The sequence below is a fragment of the Neopsephotus bourkii genome, unplaced genomic scaffold (assembly GCF_033783945.1).
Source record: "Neopsephotus bourkii isolate Nb327-2 ecotype Australia unplaced genomic scaffold, CSIRO-AGI_Nbou_v1 NB_1139, whole genome shotgun sequence".
NCBI lineage: Eukaryota > Metazoa > Chordata > Aves > Psittaciformes > Psittacidae > Neopsephotus > Neopsephotus bourkii.
Window position 1 is genome coordinate 3,189,728 of NW_026901625.1, and position 24,764 is coordinate 3,214,491.

The window sequence follows — 24,764 nt, forward strand, 5'->3', positions numbered from 1 at the left end:
AACTCTAAATGATTTCACAGAGCTCCTTACAGGGATGAGGCTGCTCAGTTCAGAACCTTCAGCTTTGTCTGGGTTTATGTATATGAGCTGGTAAGGTTTTGTGATGTTAATTTTATTTGGTATAATTGTGCTTTGAACAGGAAAGCATCCCGGTCCTTGTCTTTTCCCTGTCCTGTCTGAATCACATCTGTAATACCAGAACAGATGAAGTTCCTTGCCTTCCTTCTGAAGCAGACTGCTTAAGCACTAAGCCCTGGTAATCCAGTTTATGTTTTCATAACAGTAAATATAATATGAAGATATGCACAGCTTGTGCTTGATGTAAGCACTGAGATCATGACAGTGTTCCTAAATCCTTTTATTTTAAGATTTATTTACTTGATAAACTTCACGTTGTCTTTCCTTTGGTATTTCGAGCTGGGCTTTAACCCAAAACGAGCCTCCCGTATCTCTACCACTCTGGGGAAAGCTTCCTTTTCCCTGGTGATTCATTGGTACAGGAGACATCAAGATATCATCTACGGGATGTTCAAGTGACAGGCAGAAGCTCTAAGGTTCTTCATGTGACCTTGGGCAGCCTCAGCAAGCTCTTTTCTCCTCCTTGCCTAAAAGTGAGGAGCTATTATTCCCTTCCCTCTAATCCCTAGTGTTTTCTTTTGCTCTTTATATAAGAGACTTTGCTCTTTGCACTGACACAGTGCCAAGTATGTATTTTCATCATCGTTATTTACACTTTGATTAAGCGTATTGTTCAGTAGATGACATTAATAATATCAAAATGCCATTTTATACAATATTTAAGATCAGAATTTTCTATTGGAAATCAGTAGGAACATCTTCCTAAGAAATCAATGACCCCAAAGCCCCTTCTTACATAAGTAGTATCTATATTTGTCAGTGCCAATATAAGATGCTGTGGTTATCTGTCTGTCCATGGCCTGGACAGGACTCAGTGCTGCATTGCTCAGAGGCAGGCAGTTAGCTGTCAGGAGTGGATGACTTTTAGCCTTGCACCAGTACAATTTAAATGAGAAGCCTGGAGCTGAAAGGCTCCATTTCCCATTAACAGACCCCTCCTGTGGGTTACTTTGTCATTGGACTTCAGCCCTTACACAAGAGGCTCCATTAACTAGGAAGGGTTAGTCCTTCCCAAGTCCTTCACGACTCAAGGTGACTGAGCAATTCCCTGCTGGAGTGGGTCTGTTCAGAATATAACTGCATCCGTTAGCCAGAGCTGGGTCAGGGAGAGAGCCTTGATTCTATTCCTGGCTGCTGGAAATGGCACCTCTGCACCATAGTTTATCCTGGACAAATTTAGAGACAGAGCTGGTCTGTCAAGGGATCCATGCCACTGAAAACTGTGTGCAGCTCTCTTTGTTCTGTAATAAAACTGTGTACATTGCATATGATACATAACAATTGCACTTTCAAATTGCAGAGGGATTAGGGCTCTGTTTGATGAGTTTAATATTTTATATTTATCTTGAAGTTTCTATACATACCTATATCTATATCCTGGATCTAATTTAGCCTGGGGTGTAATCAGTAAAAAAAAGGCAGGGTAACCTCATCACCTGTAAGCATTCCAGTGGGAAAATACACAGCACCAGCAGGAATTCAGGTTAAAGATGTTGAAAAAAAATCTCCTTTCATCAGGGCTTTCTTCCTCATTAAATGCAGAGTTTGCTCATAAGTATTTGCCAAATAAAAAGGGAGAAATAGGTAAAAGTTAATACTATACAATTAAGTTCCCTTGAATTTTCCCAGAAGGTTCACCTCAGCTTAATTTAATATCCCCTCAGTCCTCCCAAGCCATCTGCTTGGCTGAGATGTGAAACAAATGTGTACAGTTCGATGTATTTATCATGCCAGCCTCGGAGGTGAGCAAAGCTCATAGGAAACAGGTTTGCTCAGTGACCCTGCAGGGCAGTTGTCTCTTCAAGACGTCCTTCACCATGCAGCAAAAGGCTGCTATCAGCTATCCTGGAAGAGACTTGGAATAATGGAGCAAGGCAGGTGGAGCTTGTGCTAAATGATGAGCATGTCAACAGCCTCGTTGTCTTGGTGAGTTGGGCTCAGCAGCTGGGGAAGTCAGGGGAGAGACTGGCCTGAATTCCCAGCTGGGTGGGGGCACATGCAAACTGGTTCCTCCTGAGCTTGTTAGAGACCATCAGTGATTTGAGTGGGAGAGCAAAAGGAAGCAGGAGTGTTGGGATGAAGGAGGAAAGCTTCCTGGCCCCTGTGGTGATAACCTATTAGCACAGCTCTGTCTCCGAGGGAGCAGATGCCAGCCTTTGGAGCATGCTGCTGGCTGGTGTGTGCTCACACCTCTGAGGCACTGATGGGTCCTGAGCAGCCCCACAGGTAGGTAGGTGCTTTGTAAGGGTGGTTATGGGCACAGTGCAGGCAGGCTGGTCCTATGCTCCCTTGGGATCTGGGAGCGTCTGCATCCAGGTTAATAGTCCTGGACTTACCCAGTGATGTAGGGTGTAATTCAGAGATGGGCAAAATGTGGTGGAAAGTGTGGTCTGAACATCCAATGCCTCTGGTTCCCACTTCCCCCTCTGTCATTGCCGGGGGGTACTCTTCCCAGATCCTAAGGACTCATGGGCTGGGACACTGGGAATTCTCCCGCATAAGCAAGGGGCTAACACCAACCTCATTACCCTGTGATTAACTTTACCCTTCCTCCCTCCAGAATTGTTGTTGATACTTTGCCAATGCTTTTAGCATCGTGAGTGCTTTTTGGCATTCACACACTATGGGCTTTGCAAACAAGTGAGGCTGGGCTCTATTGTAACTTCCTCCTCTCTTCTTGGCCTGGGGTCTTTACAGGCCACATTGGTGTTTGCTCTGGTGGCTACAGGTCTTTCCCTTTGAAGTTTCCCTTTGAAAAGCCTCTGTGTGTGTGTATGGTGCACAGTGCACAGGTAGGTCCTGGCTGAACAGGGAAACATCTGCTCTCCAATTAGCAGAAAACCCCAAAGAATAGCGTTACTAAATCTGCCTGGACGTTTGCAGTTCAAATGCTGGGCTGCAGGGGAATCATTCAAGATCTTTGTTTTAGGTATGGAGGTAAATACTGGCTATGGAAATGCTTATCTTTGTCCCAGGTCTGATGGAGAGTTTGATGTTTACAAAGGGCTGGAGAGCTATAGCCTGACACTTGGAGCTATAGCACCATTGGACATAGGACAAGGGGAATGGCTTGAACCTGCCCGAGGGGAGACTGAGCTGAGCTCTTAGGCAGAAGCTCTTCCCTGTGAGGGTGCTGAGGCGCTGGCACAGGGTGCCCAGAGAAGCTGTGGCTGCCCCATCCCTGGCAGTGCTCAAGGCCAGGTTGGACACAGGGGCTTGGAGCAGCTGCTCCAGTGGAAGGGGTCCCTGAGCGTGGCAGGGGTTGGAGCTGGATGAGCTTTAAGGTCCCTTCCAACCCAAACCAGGCTGAGATTTTCTATGATTCATTGCTGAGATGTAAGGGTATCAGATCAGGCAGTTGCAAACAGACACTATTGCTCTTGTGCTCTCTTCCCCTCTCCTCCAGTGCTCAGTGGGTTTGGGATTCTTGCAGTATTCCCATTCAGAAAGGCTGGGTTTGTGCACCTCGAGTTTTAGATGGAGCACATGCTCTGATCCTGGTTTGGAAGAGTGTTGTTTGCCTGATGTGAGCTCTAGTGAAGGGCAGGTGTGGTAAGATGTTAAATGAAGCTTAAATCTCTGTGATGCTTCTGCAGGAACAATGGGGCATTTGTTCTTATTGCACACCAGTGCAGGGTTCTCTGCCTCTGGACTTGCTGGTGTTCAAACTTTAGGTGAGGCTTAACAAAGATTGGGGGTTTTTTTTAATCTAAGTCAAATATCAGCAAAGTTTATTCTTTGAGACTGCTTTGATGTTTTGCATCTCCAGTTTACACCAGGAGCAGAATAAGTTGCTTGGGGAGTTCATTTGTATTCATAAGGTATTAGTTCACAGCTGTTCCACCTCTATAAGGAATTCCTATAAGGTCTTCTGAGCAAGGAAATGGGCTAGTTTGACTTTCAGTGATTTCGTTTCATACATAACATACAGCTGTCGATAAGTAAAGGTTGGCCTTCAGCTGGGTAATGTTAAAAAGTGCATTTCTATTCATGAGGTGTCTGGCAGTCGCTATTTCAAAACCTTAGGACTGTATTTAAGATAGGAGAACAGACCTAGAGCTGTGCTTAAGTTTTCTGCCTCCTTGTCCTTAAAAGCCATGTTTCCACGCAGAGCTTCTCTGAGCTGTTTTGTACCTAGATGTTATGTGTTCACCCTGCCTGTGGACCCACTAGGGCTTACCAGCATTTTGATCATGGAATGGAAAGATGCAGTCCTAGGGCATAACTGTGTGCAGTGCAAGGTGGCAGGGCATGCACTGGAGTCAAAGCTCTTGTAAGCTGGCCCCAAAGAGGAATTTGGTCTAAAGCCATTTACATGTGGATTTAGAAGCAGTTCTCAAAAGTGTCAGTTGGTAGAACACTCTTTCCATTGTAAACTGTATCCATAGATGGGATTTGTTTTCCTTTGGCATCTATAAAATTAACTTGAATTACTCCAGATAGAAGATATTAAGTATAGAAAACAGGGACATTTCCATCTTCTCCTCTTTGAAGGCAGCTCTGCTGCAGTGCACACAGTAATATGCTGAGCAGATCCACACCTCCACAGCAGCTTTTGAACCTCATGTTTGAAAGGGAAACCCGCTCTTGGCTCTGGATGGGTGAGAGTGTCTGTATGTGAGATACTGAAACATAAAAAAGTATTCTATGTCTGTTCTTTAGCATAGAGAACAGGTTGTATTTGTTATGGGAACAGGTGCTTGGGATGCAGATGTGATAGGAGAGATGCGGCCTCTCACCACCCTTTTAATAAATAGAACTTATTTCTATTATTTAATTTATTAGAATTTATTTCTATTATTTAATTTAATAGAATTTACTTCTATTTATTTAGACCATCACCCTAATAAATGCATAGAAAAGGTTACTGCAACTGAGACGGTTGTGGGTGAACACATAAATGGCTAGTGGGGACGACATCTCTATCATAGAATCAACCAGGTTGGAAAAGACCTTTAAGATCATCAAGTCAAACCGTTACCTCAGGAGAGCAAGACCACCGCTAAACCATGTCACTGAGGGCAGATCAAGGATTTTCTCCCTAAGTACTTTGCTGTGCTTTATCTACCAAGGACATGGGTGTAGGGAACAAGGTGTGTTATATCCTCTCTTCAGTTGCATTCTCACAACATGGGCCTTATTCTGGGTATTGAGGTATTATTTGATCATCTAAGTGGGATCTAAACCCTTCTTGAACTCTTATTATGTGAAAGCACAAAACAGGGATTTTTTAAATAGAGGAGCTGTAAAATGTGTCCTTTCAGCTGCTGTGCTGCACGTTTATTATGCATTATAATATATCAAAAAAGTTATACCCAAGCCCTAGTTCTTTAACTGATTACGCCCTAGTTCTTGTTTTAAAGAACGTGATTGTTCTTCAAAGCCATCTGCAGAGAGCTGTGCGCTGGCTGCTTCCTGCAACTCGGTTTTGAAGTGCAAAAGCAGAAAGAATCGTAACCATCACCAGAGATTTTGCAACTGTAATAGGCACGCATCGTGAGGCTGAGTGTTTGCGATTGCTATTTTTGAGTCTTTGACTTACTTGAAAAGAACTTGATGCTCGTGTCATTTTATGTAAATTGGGCTCCGTCTGTCACTGCCTATTGGATATAAAGGGGTTTAGAAGGCTTGTTTTTAGAAATGCACAAGACTCTTTCTACTGAAATAATCGGTGTGCGCACATCCATGACATAATATCTTTCCATAATCGTAGCACAAGTAACCAGGGATAGAAATGGGAGGGAGATCATCACAGCTGTCCCAAAGCTATCATGGAATAGGTTATATTTTAGAGGCAGAAGTCGCCTTCACTTCGGAAGTATTATCTGTATATGGGACCAGGCATGTCTCCTCAGGCCAGTGACCTAAATACCCCACCAGTACGTAGTGGCTATCAGCATCATTATAACACTGTAGGAGTTGTGCTGTCTTCTGAAGGTGAGGGCCTTACAAAAGTGGTTTCAAGCTGCCAAAAGACCATGCAGAAAACAGGAGTCTGCAAAGGAACAAAGCTAGACATGGAAAAGCTTTCTAAACACAGCATTATTCACTCTTCCTGTTTTTAAGGGGTTAGTAAACTGTAATAGCATACTAAAGAAAAAAACCTTTTCCTTGTCTAGGAAGGCACATCATTAGAAGCTGTTCTAGGTGATTACAAACAGTGTTTATGGGTAACCTATTGCTCTGCTATGCCCTGCAACATCGGATTCACCATCACTCCAAGGCCTACTAATCAATATATACACAGCACTGAAAAAGAATCCACTACCAGTGGTAATTACAACTCTTAAATCTATATGTACAAGTCTAAATGATCTGGTAGAGTCCCTGTGATGAAGTTAGAACTGTTACCCTTTGGACTGTGCTTGATTGTGAGCTAGGAGTTTTAAATCCTGGCAGAGGAGCCATTTTCCTACTTCATTGTGGTTTTTAAATTGCTATTAATAAAACATAGTGCTGTCTGTGTCTTGATGCAGAGAGACCTTAGCCTTAGTACATGCCCTTCCCATTTATTATTTATACAGGCATTTAACAGCTCTGACACATCTTAACAGAAACACCAGGCAGTTGTTTGTGAACTAGGAATAGTAACAAATATATTTGATATTTCAAAAAGGCTTTTTTTTAAATGCATATGTAATTGAATGGGAATAATACCTGAGCCTCGTGGGTCCTGGGAGGAGCGACATTGAGTGTGTTGTCTTTTGCTTAACTTCGACAGTTTTGCCACTTGCCTTTTATTTCCAAGTTAAAGTGGCACTTAAAGGGTATTTTATATATGTGTGTATGTATATGGCTGCTAATTGAGTTTATATGTGCAGCAGGGGTTGAGTAAGGAGTGATTAAGTGCACCTTCCTATTGGCATCTCGGAAAAGCTGATTGCTTTTCCTCGCCTGTTCTTGTTTCCTGATGTATGAATGCTCCCATGACTGTTAAGGATTCTGCCTCTTTCAGCAGAGGGTTACCCAGGCTGCTCCTGCAAGTACTGGTGCAAGTCTGATGTAATGGCAGCTTTCTAAAGCGAGGAGATAGCCAGCAGAGTGGCCTAAACTGCTCAGAAACCCCCCCCAGCAAAGCTGTGTCTGGATAAGGTTGCATCTCCCAAGAATTGTATTTAAAACCAATGAGAAAGGCTCACACCTTCAAGAAGTCAGTGACTTTGACTCTGGTACCCTTGAAAACAATGACAAATCTCATGTTTTGTCTGTCATCAGTAAAAATAAACAGCACGACTCCAAGTTCCAAGAGTAAAAAGAACAAACTAGAAAGCATTTAAAGGAAAAAGCATTGATCCTGCACTACTGAAGAGAAGGGAATTTTATGGTTGACTTTGAGGGAAGCAAAACAAGTCTTTGAACTAGATTACTTCTAATTTTCATAGCACTGTGAAAAATATCTCCAGCTCATATGAAACTAAGTTAGCATTATCTCCACTGACAGGGCAGTGAAGCTTGGAGAGCGTGTGCCTTTCTGAAAGTCAAGCAGGAAATCAGTGACAGAGTTGGGAACCAGACCTAAACTTCTCCAACTCCAGACCAGTGGAAGGACCCACGCATTGTAAAGGCTAAGGGGCTTTCTGTTGTGTTCTCCAACTGGAAGAATTCATGTGATGAGTCTGAACCTCCTGTTCCAACTTCCTTCAGGTGGTGTAGGTTAAACACTCGGAAGTAGGTTACAAAGGACTCGAGTGCTGAAGAACAAATATTCCTCTGACGACTCGTTTGGTGGCCTAGTTCTTGGGCAGCAAAGTCATAGGAGACGGAACACTTCGCATCGCACTAAACAAATGCTGGAGGCACTTTTAGGAGAGGTCCAGGGAGATATGCAGAGAAAAAGGAAACGGTAGCTCCTGAGGAGCTGCTGGTTCTGAGCTGCTTAACAGGTCCCTGGGGCAGAGCGGGGCAGTGGGGTCAGGCTCTGGGGGGCAGCAGTGACAGCTCGCACCAGGTCTAGTGCAGGGCAGTGCTCCCATGGGATCAGCAGACTGCACTTAAACATCCTCAAGTGCCTTTTCTCCATCACCTCCTCTGAACACAGTATTGCTGATGGCCCTGGATTAGCGCAGTTCTCGAAGTTCATTATGTGTGTTGATGAATATTTGATTAGAAATGGCATTTAATTCTCAGCTGAATTAAAAGAAACAACCCTTCAGCTGCTAAATGCTGTCTCTGGTCAGTAGAAGCAGATTTCAAGTGCTCTTCAAGGTGCAAAGCCTGACTGCCCTTGAAGTGTCCTTTCTTGGGTTGCTAAGCTCTACTGGGTTACTCCCAACCACAGAAGCCTACTTTGTAAGGGAGAGAGAAAGCATGCATGGTCTTGTATTTAAAGGTTTTATGGGACATGAAGTAATTTTGCTGGTTAAAAGCTAAACTTTATAGTGTTTCTATTTTTAATTAAATATTAATTGCAGAAGATGGCTCTGGAAATGACTGCTCAGATCATTTAATCCATATAGATGACCTTTACATTGAATTTATCCTCCCATGCTTACACTGCCCTTCAACCCCATCTGGGATCTGACCTCTGCTGGCAGACTCTTCCACTGTTAATGAGAAAGACGCCTGGTTTATGCTCCTCTTTAATGTTTATTAATGTTCCTTTGCTGAGGATGCTGTGGGATGAAGAGCTGGTGATTACCGTGATAGAAAGTTTCCCTGACAGCTCTTTATGTACAAACAGCCTAGTTATTCTCGTACGGCTTTTGAGAGTCAAATGTACTTCAAAGGGACAAGAAAAGGGGGATCAGTTTCCCCTGAAGTTGAAAAGCAAACCCACCTCTATGCTCTTTTAGTGGAACATAAGCATTACTTGACAAATATGTTTTTTTTCTCCTCTCCCAACTATCTTAATTCATTCCTTTTGATGCTGATAAGCAGCTTTATGCAGCATGAAATTTTCAACCATGATTCCGAGTTGCCTGAGAATTCAGGTATAAAAATGAACCATCAGCCAGCAGGAAAATCTGTGCTCATGTGCTGAAAGTCTTCAAAGGATTAGGTTAATTTACAGAATAGTTTTCTACTAAGAGATGAAGTTCTGCTTCTGTGAATGCAGAATGCCACAAGGCAGTACTTTGAGTGAAGATTGCAACGTTAGTTCCAGTGTCCTGAGAGGACAAGGGGAATGGCTTTAAGCTGCCAGAGGGGGGACTGAGCTGAGCTCTTAGGCAGAAGCTCTTCCCTGTGAGGGTGCTGAGGCGCTGGCACAGGGTGCCCAGAGAAGCTGTGGCTGCCCCATCCCTGGCAGTGCTCAAGGCCAGGTTGGATGGGAGCCCCAAGCAAACACTTGAAAGGACAAGAGAGGGAACCCAGAAACACTCTGTGTGTGATGGGCTCTTGAGAGGGCTCTCACTTTGGCGCTTGATTCATGTGTCTCTGCCTGTGATTGAGGAGTGTGCTGGTTCAGGTGGTCCCAGCAGGTCCTCTGCTGTACCACTGCGTGGCTTGTTTAGGGCTCAGGATGCTTCTGATGCTGGCTATGGCTGAGGTTGCTATGGAGAGCAGAGTGGGGCATGCAAAGCAAAAGGAAGACTTTAAAGTTAGTCGTAGCCCTTTTTCCCCTCTGGTGTGACACTAAGCACCTTCCGTGCTGTTGAGCGTAACCTGGTGGCAGCTGAGGCCTGTCAGCATGTTGCTTCAGTTTGGGGATTTGACACATGGATAAAATCCCTTAAGCCTGCTCCTGGGGATTTGGAAATATTTGTAAAGCTCAGATGCACAAAGCAGCCTCTGAGCTGTGGCTGCTGGATGGCTCAATGGAACTGCATTCAACTTCTCAGCAAAATCTCCCATGTTCCTTCTCTTGCATCCTCTGCTGGAGTCTCTATTTAACAGTAGTGTTGTTGCTCTCTGCTGTTTCCAAACAACAGCCAACTTAAAGCAGGCAAAAATCCCTACATAAAAACCAAGCCATGAGCTGTTTAAGCACATTTCCTAGGCCTTTCCCTATCTCTGCCCTCCAGTTATAGCAAGGTTGTTATAATTCAAATCTAAACATAAACCAGCCAGAATTCTTCAGCTGGAAAGTTGGACGTTTCTATGCTAATGAGCCTAACAGAAGGGCTGCAGAAACCGCCAATTCAAAGTGACCCAGCAATTCCCCCCCAGCTCCTGGATTTACAGCTCTGTTCCAAAACATCAGCTGGTGCTCAAGTGAGTCTGCTTTCCTCCTGCTTTACATAAGAACCAAAGGGATGTTAGGACAAGGGTGCTTTACCCAGCTCCCTGGAACTGGACACTGGCTGTGCTGTTCCCCAGCATCCCCTGGGCTGGTACGAGCAGCTTCTGTACCTGTTCTGAGCCCAGGAATGGCACAGGAAGAGCTGGATGGTATTGACCTGGTTTGAATGCTGTCTACACATAGGAACATCTCCCCTTTGGGGGCCTGCTGTAGCATTTGGAGACCTCAGCATCTTGGCATTATTTATCAGTGCAGCGGCATCTGGCATGGTGTGGCAGAAGACTGGGAACAGGCGTTTTCTCCTGCCTGTTCTTTGCTGGGGGAACAATAACACTGGCTAATAGACGAGAATCTGCTTTTCACAGCAGATACCATAACTCGTGCCATTAAAATGACTTGTACCTTATGCCCTTATCTCCAGCCTTTATTCCACTCACTTGGGAGATTCCTGGTCAGGCTCTGTGGACTCCACAGCTTGCCTTGCTGCGGGACCCTGCTGGGGACATGTGGGAAACTGCCTCTTTCATATAGCTACACAGCTCTTCACACACGGGTTGTTTTGTGAGTTACCTTTTCCATGTACAAAAACTATCTTGAGCAGGTAGAGAGTACTTTTAGACTCCAAAATGAAGAGACCTAAAAATGCAGCTTACTTGAAAGAGTAAATATGTGTGGATAATCTTTCTTGGGAAACTTAACTCGTGAGATCTTTCCCATCAGTGCCTTTTGCCAAAGCATTTGTCATGTCCCAGCTGCCAGCAGATATCTGTTCATCAGCCCATCAGAAGTGATTGTCAGTCTGCATTCTGCTTCTAGCAGACAGTGGCACTGGAGACACTGTTTTGAGATATGCAGTAGGTCAGTGACGTGTGGGGTGAGAGCAGCTTCAACTGCTGTGCCGAGCCCTTTGGGCTCCACAGGTGATTGGAAATCTGTGCTTTCCTATGGACAGGTCTTAACCAGCTTAGAAAATGCTATTGATGCCTTTATGAATGGATAAGAAGAGTAAATTTGATTCTTTCTCAGCCATGTGCTGCTGTCTGTAATTGCATAGCTTTGGATTGTAATTAGGCAGATTCCTTCCACAGCTCAGAGCTGGGCAAGGCAATAACATTCACATAAACTGAATGTCCCCTTTTATCAAACCCAGCCCACAGCTCTGGGTCCTACTATGCCAGACTCTTGGAAGGTATTGGAGGTTGGAATTAGAGCCTGGATCTAAATGTTGCAGTTAGGTCACATTTAATCCATGTGTTTGTGTTCTGGATCGGTTTTGTTCTCATGGCCTCGGTGTATTTGTGATGCAAGCTGGGTTTGTACAGTGGGAAAGAAGTTATTGGAAGGATACTTGACTGAAGTGCCTATGTGCCATTTGCAGCCTTTACTCAAGGCTTCTACACCTGTAACAACTTGCACAGGCACATGAATTTTGAACTGCATCCGCCTCATAAACAGATGCTAAAGACCAATGAGTGTGTTGTAAAATCTAATCTTTACATTTCCAATGCCTAGAGAAGAAGATTGCAGGAGGCTAAAATAAGATGTGACTGATGCTGTATCACCAAGTCACACTTCAGTAGTCTTCATACCTAAGAACCAGGACCTGGACAAACTGCTCAGTGGGCTCTGTTTTAACCTCTGCCTGCCAGCCTGGTGTTCTGTGGGCCTGTGTGTCAGTACTCCTGCGAGTCAGGAGTTCTTCACAGCTGAATACCATTCCTCGTGCAAGGTAATGCTGGGCTGCTTGACTGAGTACTTCCAGCCTTCTAAATCTTAGGGTAATTATTTTAATAAATATGAATTGTGGGACTCCTGCCTAGATATGCAACAGAAATCTAATCTATAATACAGATGGAAAGCAGTGCAGCTGCACTGTGTTAATTAAGTATACACCAAACATATGGCAATACACCTCCAGACCAACAGGCACAGAATTCTCTTGGATGCAATTAGCTCTTGTGCATGCATAAAGAATCAGTCATGAACTCCAAAAATGCAAAAGTCATAACCTCTGATTGATGAAACTGCTAATGCTAAATTACTTCACATACACTGCAGCAATGTTTATCTAGTCATTGGAATGCTGGTGAGGTTTGGGTGCTGAAAAGAAAAATATAAGCTGATTTTCCTCTGTATCTGATCTTCCTTACTTTACAAATCCCACATTGGAGCTTTGCCTCTGAGGAACCAGAGGAGTGGCTTAGAGAAAGAAATACAACCCCAGAGGGAGGATATTCCATCAGCCTACAACTCATGCAGTTATTTATGCAGGTTTAAAGTAGAAGTATTGGTGTAAAATAGTATTCTGATATAGTGTCACTCACATTCCTGATGTAAATTTGCACCAAGATGCATAAGGATCACAGCAACCAAGTTATGACCCCATGAGTAAGTCATATAGCCAGGTAACAACAGCTACTAGGACACATCCTGTCACATCATTCACTGCTCTGTGTTTAAGGGCAGTGTGGGATGCCCTGACTCTGGGGTGATGGACAAAGCTGCCTCTGTCAGTGTCAGTGACAAATCACCCTGAAGTTGATGGCACCTGTGTTTCACTCATACAAAGCTCTAAATGCTGCCTCAAAGAGCTTACAACCACAGTACAAGGCAGAAGACAACAAGTGTTGCAAGAAGCCAGGAACATGCTAAGGCAGTTTTGATTATAAGATGGCTTCAGGGTATTCTGAGCTGGTTTCCCACAAATGGCTCTGCTCAGCATTGCCAGTAAACCCATCTGGGCAGTCCCTGAGCACTCTGCTCTTGCTCACAACTGTTCTGCAGTGTCACAGCTTCAGATTAATATGGTCTTTGTTTCATATTGCTTAGAGAGTGGGGGAACTTCTTGGATTGTCAGTTGGAGGCATTTGTTACTGTTCAAAGTCAGGCACATCAGAGTGGCTGCCTTTCATTTGCACAGATCTAGGAGAATATTGGTCTTTTCCAAGCAAAGCAACCATCTGTGTCCCTTCATGGGCTTGGAAAAAACCCCAAACAAAACCCCCACCGTTTTCTCAATGAAAGTTCTTTATCCTCTGCAATCACTATTGCTTTGCTCCTGTTTTACCAGCCCTTGTTTCCAACAGTACTTCTGGAATCGGCTGCAGAATCTGACTCTCCAAAAAGGGAGACTGAATTGCACTGATTGTGGTGAGTTTGAACAGTTTTCACCTGGAGATCTACAATGAGATTCAGGTCAACTGCTTAAGACACGAACAGGTTCATTTATGCCTTGCTCTTCTTCCAGTAAAGATAGATATCACCTCTTAGAGCAGACACTTGACACTGGCTTTCCTTATTCCCAGCCTGATGCAGCAGCCTATAATTACTTTTTCACACCTTGGCTACCGTGAACTCCCCTGTCTCATCTGTTAATCTGCTAACAAGCAGCAAATGTGTTTTAGAGAGATCCAAATGGGAGGCCATGACCTAATGGTTCACCTTCTGAGGGAGCTATGCAGAAGGCACAGGTCTTAAATAACTTTTAAATGTCTTGAATTAATCTGATTTTTACAGTCTGAACAGAAGTGTGAGTGTATATCTTACTATTAATGCAGAAGGTTGTAAATGGACTAAAAGCTGATTGCACAAAATCATCTTTAACTTCCTTTAGGTGCCAGTGAAATGATTCAGTGTGAGCGCAAGGTACCACTTTTACAGCCTGGAAGCATCTTCCACGTGGTTGTCTGAAACAAGCCCCTACTCCTGGCTTGGATGTAGGTGTTGTAACAGGAGGCAATATTTGATCTCTCAATTTTGTGGTGGTTTACAGGGGTTGGCCTTTGTGCTGTTACAGCAGCCCCTGCTTCCTTGTTGCTGTGTCTGGAATAGAAACTTTGGACTTGGTGTAAAGCCAGCAGCAGCAGGAGGATAACCTCCGCCTGTCATGTTCATCTTCATCCTGACTGTCGTTCACAAACTCACACCAGCATGCGATGCTCATCTCAGGGAGGAACACTTCCTTTGCATCAGCATGTGAGCTGATTCTTATTCATTTGTTCGTTTATTTATCTATCCATCATTCCCCCAAATTGTTTGCATGAGAATGGAGATTAAAACTTCTGCAATAATAGCTGGAGCTGAAATTGGTTTCTAAGCTTCCCAGGCCATGGGATGATTAGAGTTGTCGGAGCATGTTGCTGGAGAACTCTCTCTTTGTTAGTGGCTCTGATGTCCTGTGTGGGCTGCCCCAGCCCTGCTTTCCCTGCAGATTAAAGGAAGATTTTTCTTTCATTTTCATATTCTCCATTTCTCATTTGCCCAAGTGCATAAATTGAAGCCGCTTGTGCCATTTGTCCTAAGTCCCTTTTTCCAAAGAGCTGCCACTGATTATCGACCTTTTTTATTCCCATTGTTAATCCTCCCTCCTTCCTTCAGTGGTCTGTTCATTTACTAATCCCATCTGTCGTGTATGTAGATGTTAAGAGATGGAAATCTAATCTCAGTGCAGTTTTCATTCTCTGTCTAATGTATTTATATAGATTCACAGGATAAAAGCTTTTTTGTATGGGGTTCTTAGTGAAGCAGGATGCCTAAATGACCACTGCTACCTGGTTTTACAGACTGAATCCTGGCGTATATGGATTTGGCATGGCTTTGTTCAAATGCAGGCCAGGGTTTTGTCTACAGTCATAAATTGCACTCTTATCCTTCCTGATAATTTCACTGAGACAGAAGCGGTCTGTTAAGAGGTTTGGAGCATTTCCCAACCAACAAACTAAATAGGATACAGGCAGAGCTGGAGTCGGAGCTCCTCTATGGAGGTGGAGGTGAGCATGGCCTTGTGCTGTAGTGTATCCATCACCCAACAGTGATACGTACTGCATTTAGGATTCTAATTCCCAGTGAAAACCCCATAGGCTTGCAGCTCTCAAATCCCTTAGCAGCTGCTGGAAACTGGGGGCTAGATCCTTGCAGAAGGAAGGACAGATTGCCAGCCCCTGGCTCTGCTGTCTCACTTGGGTATTCCCACCAGCTCCTGTGCCCCAAGGAGAGGCATTCCCAGGGTGGGAGAAGGGTCTCCTGGCTGCTCCCTCAGGGCAGAAACTTTTCTTAGGGAGCTGGGATTTCCCCTTGGAGGAGCTGAATTTAACTCAGGTGTCTCGTATAGCCCTGACCAAGCTGTAACCTGTGTCCTGTGGTTTGGTGCCTAGAGGAAGATGTGCATTTCTCACCAGCTTCACCACATGTGAGTTACTGAGGGCAGTTTATGCCTCAGCTGAGGTCCTTCAGCTCCCTGTAGAGCATTTGCTTTTTTTAGACTGCTCCTGTCATCCTTTAAGAACTGCAAATGGGCTTCTTGTATGCTAATAGCTCTGCTTTTGGACTGCTGCTATAGCCTTTCCCTCTGTTAATAATCTGCCTTCTCCTTAGGTCGCTCTTCTCCTTTGTGCTTCCACATGCTCTCACTGACTGGGGTTATTCAGCTCAGTGCCACAGCTGTGCATGTTCTCACTTTAGACAGGGGCCACACTTGTTCAGATCAGTTTTACAGAATGGTTTGGGTTGGAAGGGACCTTAAAGCTCCTCCAGCTCCAACCCCTGCCACGGGCAGGGACCCCTTCCACTGGAGCAGCTTGCTCCAAGCCCCTGTGTCCAACCTGGCCTTGAGCACTGCCAGGGATGGGGCAGCCACAGCTTCTCTGGGCACCCTGTGCCAGCGCCTCAGCACCCTCACAGGGAAGAGCTTCTGCCTAAGAGCTCAGCTCAGTCTCCCCTCGGGCAGGTTCAAGCCATTCCCCTTGGCCTGTCCCTACAGGCCCTTGTCCCAAGCCCCTCTCCAGGTTCCCTGCAGCCCCTTTAGGCACTGGAGCTGCTCTAAGGTCTCCCCTTCAGGAGCCTTCTCTTCTCCAGGCTGCCCCAGCCCAGCTCTCTCAGCCTGGCTCCAGAGCAGAGCTGCTCCAGCCCTCGCAGCATCTCCATGGCCTCCTCTGGCCTCGCTCCAACAGCTCCACATCCCTCTCGTGTTTATTGCCACCAGAGCTGGATCAGGACTGCAGGGGGGGTCTCCCCATAGTGCAGCAGAGGGGGAGAATCCCCTCCCTGAGCTGCTGCTCACTCTCTATGGGTGCAGCCCAGCACACGGGTGGCAAAGTATAAAGGATGCCCTTGCATGGTTTGGAGTTTTGTTTCTCAGGATGCCATCAACACATCCCCTGAACACTTCAGGCTCTGGCTGCAGGTGCCTCTTCTCAAGTGCTGCTTCCAAACAGCAGGATCCAAAGCTGGATAGATGCAGCATTTTGTGAGCAAGTGTTGTGCAGGCCTTGAGAAGCTGGCACAGGCATGTCACAGTGCAGAGGCTTTGAGAGGTGGGGAGGATTGACAAGTTTAACGTCACAGGCATGTTTCCAGATGAATCTGTTGTGATAGGTATTAGTCATAAGTACAAACTGCAGGGAGATTTGCATTTTATTCTCTTTATCCTACTTCAATCCTGAACAGCCCCTTCTGCCCACCCCATTTTGGCATATTTAAGGGGATTTGCTGCATTTTTAGTAATTAAAGGTCCTGGAGAAAAGTGAGCTCGTTTGAATTGAATGATACCTGTGCGCACTCAGGCCTGGATGTGCACAGAACACTTGGATGGATGTACCCAATAGTTACTGAGCTGATATGAATTGTGCTGTTTTGCACCCGGTTGGGGATCCCAACTTCTGCCTTTGTGGGTTTCCTTTCCTCTGGATTTTCCAGGGGTTCCCTGCTCCTGGCTGAGTCCCTGCTGCAGCCCTGGCAGTGGAGGTGAGGGGAGCCCGTTTCGCTCTGTGCCAGTCGCTCTGCAGAGCTGCTTGTACCATGGTCCCAAGCAAAGCATGGCTTACTAATAGTCCAGATTTATCTGGGATCTGTCATGTGCGGGTCTCGTTGCATTTTATGACCTTTAATTAATTAAGCTTCATAAAATCCTAATCATGCAGGAATTATTAATCCTGTTTTAAATTAACTGACCAAAGAGAGGTGAAATGTCTCACCAGGCTGAGGATACCTGATCTGAACCCTGACGTCCTGCTGACTCCAGCCTTGCTGTAACCCAGCAGGAGCATTTCCTTCATACAGAGCACTTCAGGTGAAGTCTTTAGATAGTTCCTGTGCTCAGTTCCCCCCACATTGCAAAGGGATGCAACTCCTTTGACCCTGATCAAATCATGCGTGTCTGATCCTAGAAGCAAATCCCAGCTCTTCCCTTTGGAACGCACGCTCTTGGTAAAAGCAGAAGTGAGAATTCCCTCTCCTCCTGGTTGCTGTGCCAAAAACTTTCACATGACTCCTTAATTCCTCTTGCACAAATGCAGCAGGCAGTCCTATTTTATCAATCTTAGCCTGGGATTTCTTGGCATTAACTGACATGTAATTTTCTTTGGAAGGCAAGTTTGTAAGTGGTTATTTAAAGCTCTGTTGCACCTCCCTTGCGAGGTGTACCACATCTCTGTCCTTCCCAGGGAGGAAGGAAGGGATTCTGATGAGGATGGGTGTTCTGGCTACGTTTCACTGAGCCTGCAGCCAGGCAGTGTGGCGTTACCAGCGGATGCTGCAAACGCTGGAGCTCGTGTGTGCTCATGATCTTTGTGATTGCTGCGATTTGATTTTGCTGTGAAGGGCACAAGCAAGGCTGCGGTGCCTGTGACCACAGGGGTGGTTGCAGACAAGCTGTTTCTCAGCCAAAGGGCTGCTCTGCACACTGCATATAAAAGTAATCTCACGTAACATTCGTCTTTTAATTACCCCCCCCCCCCACCTGTAAGTGAAAGCCTGCACTTACCAGATCCTGCCATAAAGAGGGCTAGATGTGGGGAAAAGAAATGTATTCTACTCAGGGAGAAAGGAAAGCTGAGAGCTGAGTATAGCACTCTATTTTCAAGGAAGAGTTTAACAATCCTGGAGATCCCTCTCCCACTGAAAGAGCCCGTTCCAATCTCATTTTTGCCACAGATTGCATTAACTGAGACGCAGCGTGTGTTGTGACACGGCTTTATTGTGCCATGATGCTCTCAAGTGCCCCTTGCAAGAAGCGGCCGTGACTGACTGGAAACTGAGATTGGTGTCTGTGTTTCTTCCATTTGATTTGAAGCTGTAATTACTTGTGGTGTGACCTTGGGCAAATCCATGTCTTCCTCTCTGCTAAAGGGTAGAGCAGAAGAAGAGAGCGTTCACTGGCACTGGCTCCCTTTATATGGGTAGGATGGAGCTGGTCACCCTTCCTGCCTAGGAGATGATGCCTTGTAGTCTGGCTGGGAGACACAAGAGCAGTGATGGCTCCAGGGACAAGAGCTCGTGCTCAGTCCCTGTGAGCAGCCTGGCCATGGCTGACTGGAGCCTCCTGGCCCCTGGAGCAGGAGCCTGAACCCAGCCAGGCACAGGTAAGCCTGTGCAGTGCAGAGGTGATCGTGCCTGTGGCACGCTCCTCATCACAGCAAGAGGAGTTATCCCCTGTGATGGCCCCAGGTGGCCATCCTGGTGGGTGCTGTAGTGGTTTAATCACTGTCTTTAGATTCAGAATGTAATGGAGGCTCTGGCCTTGGTCAGGTTCTGTAGTGATTTGTACTGTTTGCTTCCCTAGAGTTTGCTGTACCCTTCCCTATGAAGACATTACTAGCTGCTGAGTGTCTTAGACTAGTAATAAGTAGTGCTCTCTTGCTGGTTATGACTTCATGCTGAAAGGCTAAAACCCCACAAAGACAACAGCAATGTAATACCATGTCCTCTGTGCAATGGTTTGGTTTCATGCTTATTATAATCCACATGAGTCTATGGAATTAATCATAATGCCAGCACTCCCATTCAGCTACCTCAAAGCTTTTTTCAGACATTAGTCACATTAGTCTCATAGTCCCTGTCTGAGGTGAGAAAAAGCTGGCTGTTACCAGCATCCCATGGCTGAAAAAGCTGCTGGCTGGAGGGGAAGGTTGGACAAGGCTTGGAGCAACCTGGTCTAATGGAAGGTGTCCCTGCCCATGGCTTGAAGGTCCCAGTCTATGTAGCAGGGTATGTCTGGGATCTAGTGATACCGGTGTGATTTTCTGTCTCATGTCCTCTGTGTAAGACTGGAAGATGTTTGCAGCATGGAAAACCAATGCTGCAGCCGTTTGTTTTCTCTTCCTATTTCTCTGCATCACACCTTGTGCCACGGAAGGAACAGTCTCATCTTACCTGACACACACTGCCCTTGTCAGAACCAGCACTTGGGAGTGCAGGGAAAATGAAACATTTCGTTATTTACTTCCCTGTGGTGATCCCTGTACACTTGAGTCATGAGATTTGATTACATTTACATTAGAGTGTTAATAATGCATCAAATTACCCAGGCTCTTAAATCCGGATACACAGGGCATTATCAGCACAAATATTCTTCATCTGTACTTGGAACACTGCTCTTCATCTGTTTTAAACATTTTCATGGAATCCCAGCCTGGTTTGGGTTGGAAGGGACCTTAAAGCTCCTCCAGCTCCAACCCCTGCCACAGGCAGGGACCCCTTCCACTGGAGCAGCTTGCTCCAAGCCCCTGTGTCCAACCTGGCCTTGAGCACTGCCAGGGATGGGGCAGCCACAGCTTCTCTGGGCACCCTGTGCCAGTGCCTCAGCACCCTCACAGGGAAGAGCTTCTGCCTAAGAGCTCAGCTCAGTCTCCCCTTGGGCAGCTTTCTTTCCTTGTTACTGCTTTGGGCATAGTCAGGGGACTTCGTTGCCCCTCCTATCTACAGAGCAGGTAACTAGAAGTGGAATTTTCCATTACATTTCTAAATGAAGCTTGTATATATATGTAAGCATGCATGTGTTCATATACATCAGTATGTTTGTGTGTATGTATGCTACTTGGGCTAGCTTTAAACACCCACAACTTTAATTTTGCTAAGTCAAGGAGCTGCACGGAGCGGAACTGGGAGTTGAATTGTGTCAGTGGTTTTTGATCACAGTAAGCCCAGGGGCTCACAAAACGGGGATGCTGTAATTAGAAATCCTGTTTTGCCATTTTTTTGGAGCAACTGCGAGATCATTCTGATAACCTCCGTTTGATTTGAATGAGGAAGATTAACACCCTGCTCCCGAGGAATAATTGTTCCAATATTTCACACTGCGCTGAAGCTTATTGCTGAAATCCTCTGCTTGACACTGCTGAATAGGCTGCTATTTTATCATACGCTGACGTGCACAGGAAACGTCAAGTTCTGTCAGGGGTGAGAAGTAACAGTGGTTTTCATTTAAAATCAACAAATAAATACCAGCAGACATTGCTCACCCTACCTGGGCATTGCTGTGATGAGGGTTTTGTGCCTTTGGAGCACAAAGACCTGGCAGCAAGCACACCAGGAGCAGTTGTTACTTTCCCTATCAACCCTATAACCTTCATTGTGATTAAGACTTCTCTAGTCCTGGATAACGAATGTCCCAAATTCTACAGTAAAAGGAACAAACTGTGTTAAAGTTAAGGAAGGTGCTGACAAAGTGGGTCATTAATACTGTGCTGAGGCCTTTGTACAAAGGTGGTTGGGGATAAATTGTCAGTCAGAAGCTTGTAATTTCCTGGGTTTTGTCATATTAATGCGGATCTTTAACCTCGGTGATTTTGTTTGGGAAGCATTCATTGGGTTTAATTGCCTGCTTTTCTTTCATGAGCTTGATCTGATAATGGAAGTTTTAGAGGCAAATTGATTTTGTTGAAATAGAGTCTCTCCCCCCCCATCTTTTCCCATTATATTCGGGATTCAACTGAAGTCACAGCAAGCATGTTGAGAACTGACATATTCTATTCCACCCTTGCTGGGCACAGGGCAAAAACCTGTCGGGCTCCCCCATGCACTCTCCACGTCCATCCCTAATTGTCACGATGAACATAGCTAACAAAGAACCAGTATCCCCTAGGCAGTTCCATTTGGCTCCATACCCAGCTATCTCCCTAAACCTCACGCTGTGCATTTACACGTGCCTTCCCTATGAAAGGCAGAACGGGAGCAATAATCTCATATGAACCACAGGTGCCACTTTGCATATCAACATTCCACAAATGGATGTTGTTTGAAAGGTGGAACAGAGAAACCACATTGCGTGTTCAGAGTCAACCTAGGACACTGATCTATTTTGATACAATTACTGCCCACAGATGCATAAAGCCCAGACGTTTAGGTTGACAATGGATGCAAAACCTGTATCTGTATCCCTCAACAGAACTGATTAAAAATAGTGTTTCTTTCTCAGCCATGGTAATGCTTTTTTTTTTTAATGTTGCCTTGATAAGGACATAATGAGTTTGTAATGAAAAAGTTATAGAAGACAATAAATGAGGTTTTTCTTTTCCCTGCAATATACGTGCTTCCACATCAACGTATAATGTAAATCCATTAATTTAACACCCGTTTTCTTTGAACCATTATTTCACTCTTCTCCTACCATTTTAATGCTCTCTCTGCATAGTGATTCTCATTTCTGTATTGCTGCAAGCTCACAGCAAATGTCTGATGCTTCAAAACATGCCTTGGATGCTTGAGCTTCTGGTTACTGCTCTTGCCAACCTCATCTCTCCCTGTCCACTCATGACTGCTTCTGCGTAAGCCTTAACACCATCTAATCAATGTGAATATTATGTTCATGCTGTTTGCATGGCTGCAGTTGTACTTATCTCAAGACTGTTTTCTGCTGAGTAGGTATGTGCCCTGTGAGGTACAAGCTGCCCAGTTCTACAGCAGTGACTGCTGCAGGAAATGACTCTCTTAATACATGGAGCGTGCCTCAAAAATTGTCCTGACATAAGATGTCTTTCAGTTACAACTCTCAGTCTTTATCATAACAGTTAATTTTCATAATTACAAAATGATAGCCACAGTGCTTTTAATGGAATGGCACTCAGTCCCTGTGCTTCAGGAGTTCAGACCTATGAGTAAAGGCAACCCTTGTGGTTTTGTGTGAAGGAAGGGGGTGAGAACTGCCATGAGTTTGCATCTGTGTTCTTCATGTAGTACATTAGGAAGCCAGGAATAGTCTTTCAGAAAATACCCCTTGTCATCTCTCATGGGAAAAAAAGGAGTAAGGAAATCCCTGCTCCTTCCATTCCAGCAACTAAGAGATTTTTCTGTTCTGCTCTTTCCCAAGATGTTATGAATCCCACCTTCTGCTTTTTTCAAATCAAATCCCATTTTTACCTCTAAGGAAAGCCATTTGAAACGCACTTAGCAACCATCAGAGTCTATTTTTAACTTCTATCAGGGTGTAATGTACAAAATGTAATAATCTCATGCTTGAAGGTTTTATCCCTTCTTCCCAGAGATGTGAAATTGCTGCAGTTGAATAGGAGTGAGAGGAACTGGGTATGTTGGCTTTGGCTAGAACTTATTCTCTCCCTTTCTCTCTGTTTGTGTCTACATATCCCAAGTTGTTCATCTTCACCTTTAGCACTGTGGTTATTTATGGGCAAACTCAGCCACTGGGAATGTGCTGAACAAAGTAAATCAAGTGTACATTTTTAGATTCCTCTCTGATAATAAGTCCCTCGGTCAAGGATATTTGTAGGATGGGGAATGAAAGAGTCTAGAAACAGAATGAATAACACCTCTATGGCTTCAAGGAGGGCCAGGGGACAGAGGCACTGTTTGGTGAATGAAGAGTGACTTCAGCCTCTCCTTCTCTCATGCAAAATGGGGCTGTTGATATTAACCTTGTTCCAAAGATATACTTTCCATTTTCTACTGATGCACTCAGACCCCGGGAATATGGAGGGAATGCTGGAGGTTTGGTCTGCAGAAGCTCTCGGGGTGTGTGTGGGAAGATGTCTTCTGTTAATCTGCCTGTATTCTCTGAAGCAATGTAGGAAGGATGATCTTACCACTGTAGAACTGGGTTGGGATGCTAGTGTTCCCAAATTACTGCTGCAGTATACTGCGTGAGCCCTTGGCTATGACATTAAAGTCATTAACCTCCATGTGATTTAGTTCATCACTTTCAGCTCGTATTTCTATCCTTTTTTTCCCCACTCCTTGACAAGGCTGTAATAAAGACAAAGTTTGTCTGTCACAGTGTTCATATGCTTCAGAGCCCTAGCCCAGGGGAAAGCTCCTGAGGCTGCTTAGGGGCTTGAGGCTCTCTTGGGTAGCATCTAGCCTTCCTCTTTAGTAAGACAATACCAAAGGAGTCTTTCAAGACTGAGTTGTTGTGATTTAATGCTATCATTTGGTAAGTCTGAAGGGTCTCATCTAGCTTGGTGCTATTTGTGGTGGCACACCTCAGCCATCCAACACAAATAACCTGACCACAGCTTTGGTCCACATGTACTGATGCATATGGAGTTGTCAGTGTTTACCCAGTGAAGCCAGTTTAGACTGTGAACTTCCAGTATTTCTGCAAACATGTCAGAAATACTAGAAGAGGGGAAGTCTACCAAGGACAAACAGTCTGTCCCTGGAGCCACAGGATTATGGTTCTGGGCTGTGTATCTTCTACTGTCCCTGGAGCCACAGGATGATGGTTCTGGGCTGTGTATCTTCTATCACTTGGCTCATTTCAGTTTTGAATGGCAGAAGTGATGGGGCTCTCCCGTTGCTCTGTTCTGGAGAGCAAGTGACCTCCTGTGCCAGATCAGAAATAGACTTTAAATAATTCATTGAATGAAGTCTAGGATTCTTGTAAATGTCTGTCTGATTCTCCTTGCTCTCTATTATTCCTGCTTTCCTACCAACCCATAGAGCATACAGTCACATTCCTGTCATTACATTCTTTCCTTTCACTCACAGATCATCCCATGTCTTTGAGCACTGGTTGAATTTTTCCCTTTTCTCTTGAATGAGGCAATTATTTTACTTAATAATAAGACTTTGATTTCCCCATTTGAGTGTGCTTTGCTCTGATCTGAAAGAGGACATAGACATTAACTTCCTCTGTGTGGAGCTTGCCTTACATTGGGAGTCAGCATGTTAAAGCAAATTGCATGGTACTGTAAACATCCTAGAATCAAGCCCTGTTCTCATTTGTATCTGTGCAATCACGCTGAGTAAAATTCTGCCTGTGGAGCTTAAAGGCATGCACTTCTAATCCTATGCATTTTGTAAGACTAATAACCTGCTTGGAGGCTGGAGGGCACACAGCCTGCTTGGGCAGGAAAATGTAGGGTAGCAAAGCACGAGGCAGAGTCCTGAAACATAATTCTACATGGGAGAAAAACACAGGAAATTGGTTAATATTCCTTAATTCCAAGCACTCTTGCAACCATGTCCTCATTGCTGAAAGGGATGAATTTGTTTATGCCATTTGGCTTCAGGCCGGACTTGAACATAAGGTATGTTTCATCGCAAAGATACATTCCTGTTTTCTTTGGTGGACTGAATTAAATCAGAAGGAATGTTATTTCATCAGTGAGAAAAAGAAAAAAGGAAGGACTGAACAGACATGACATGAATTCATGGCTGGCTTGATGTGACATGGGAAGTCCCATGTTTGGAGAGCATCAGGATTATGTTATCTTCC

At 44.9% G+C, this 24,764-nt stretch overlaps 2 protein-coding genes and 1 long non-coding RNA gene across 8 annotated transcripts in view; 1 reads left to right on the forward strand and 2 right to left on the reverse strand.

The window, feature by feature from the left end:
* RHOC (ras homolog family member C) overlaps window positions 1-24,764 on the reverse strand; it is a 415,761-nt gene that overhangs the window by 81,667 nt on the left and 309,330 nt on the right. The gene's annotated exons all lie outside the window — the stretch shown is intronic.
* Window positions 1-24,764, reverse strand: part of KCND3 (potassium voltage-gated channel subfamily D member 3) — a 128,460-nt gene that overhangs the window by 53,652 nt on the left and 50,044 nt on the right. The gene's annotated exons all lie outside the window — the stretch shown is intronic.
* The window catches only part of LOC133217499 (uncharacterized), a 49,765-nt gene that overhangs the window by 1,449 nt on the left and 23,552 nt on the right, over window positions 1-24,764 (forward strand). Inside the window, exon 3 of one of the 2 annotated variants that reach the window (XR_009726886.1) lies at window positions 141-256. This is a non-coding gene — a long non-coding RNA (uncharacterized LOC133217499). Of the gene's footprint in view, window positions 1-140; window positions 257-1,428; window positions 2,365-24,764 lie in introns of those variants that run through there. The other variant, XR_009726885.1, reaches the window with a different exon arrangement.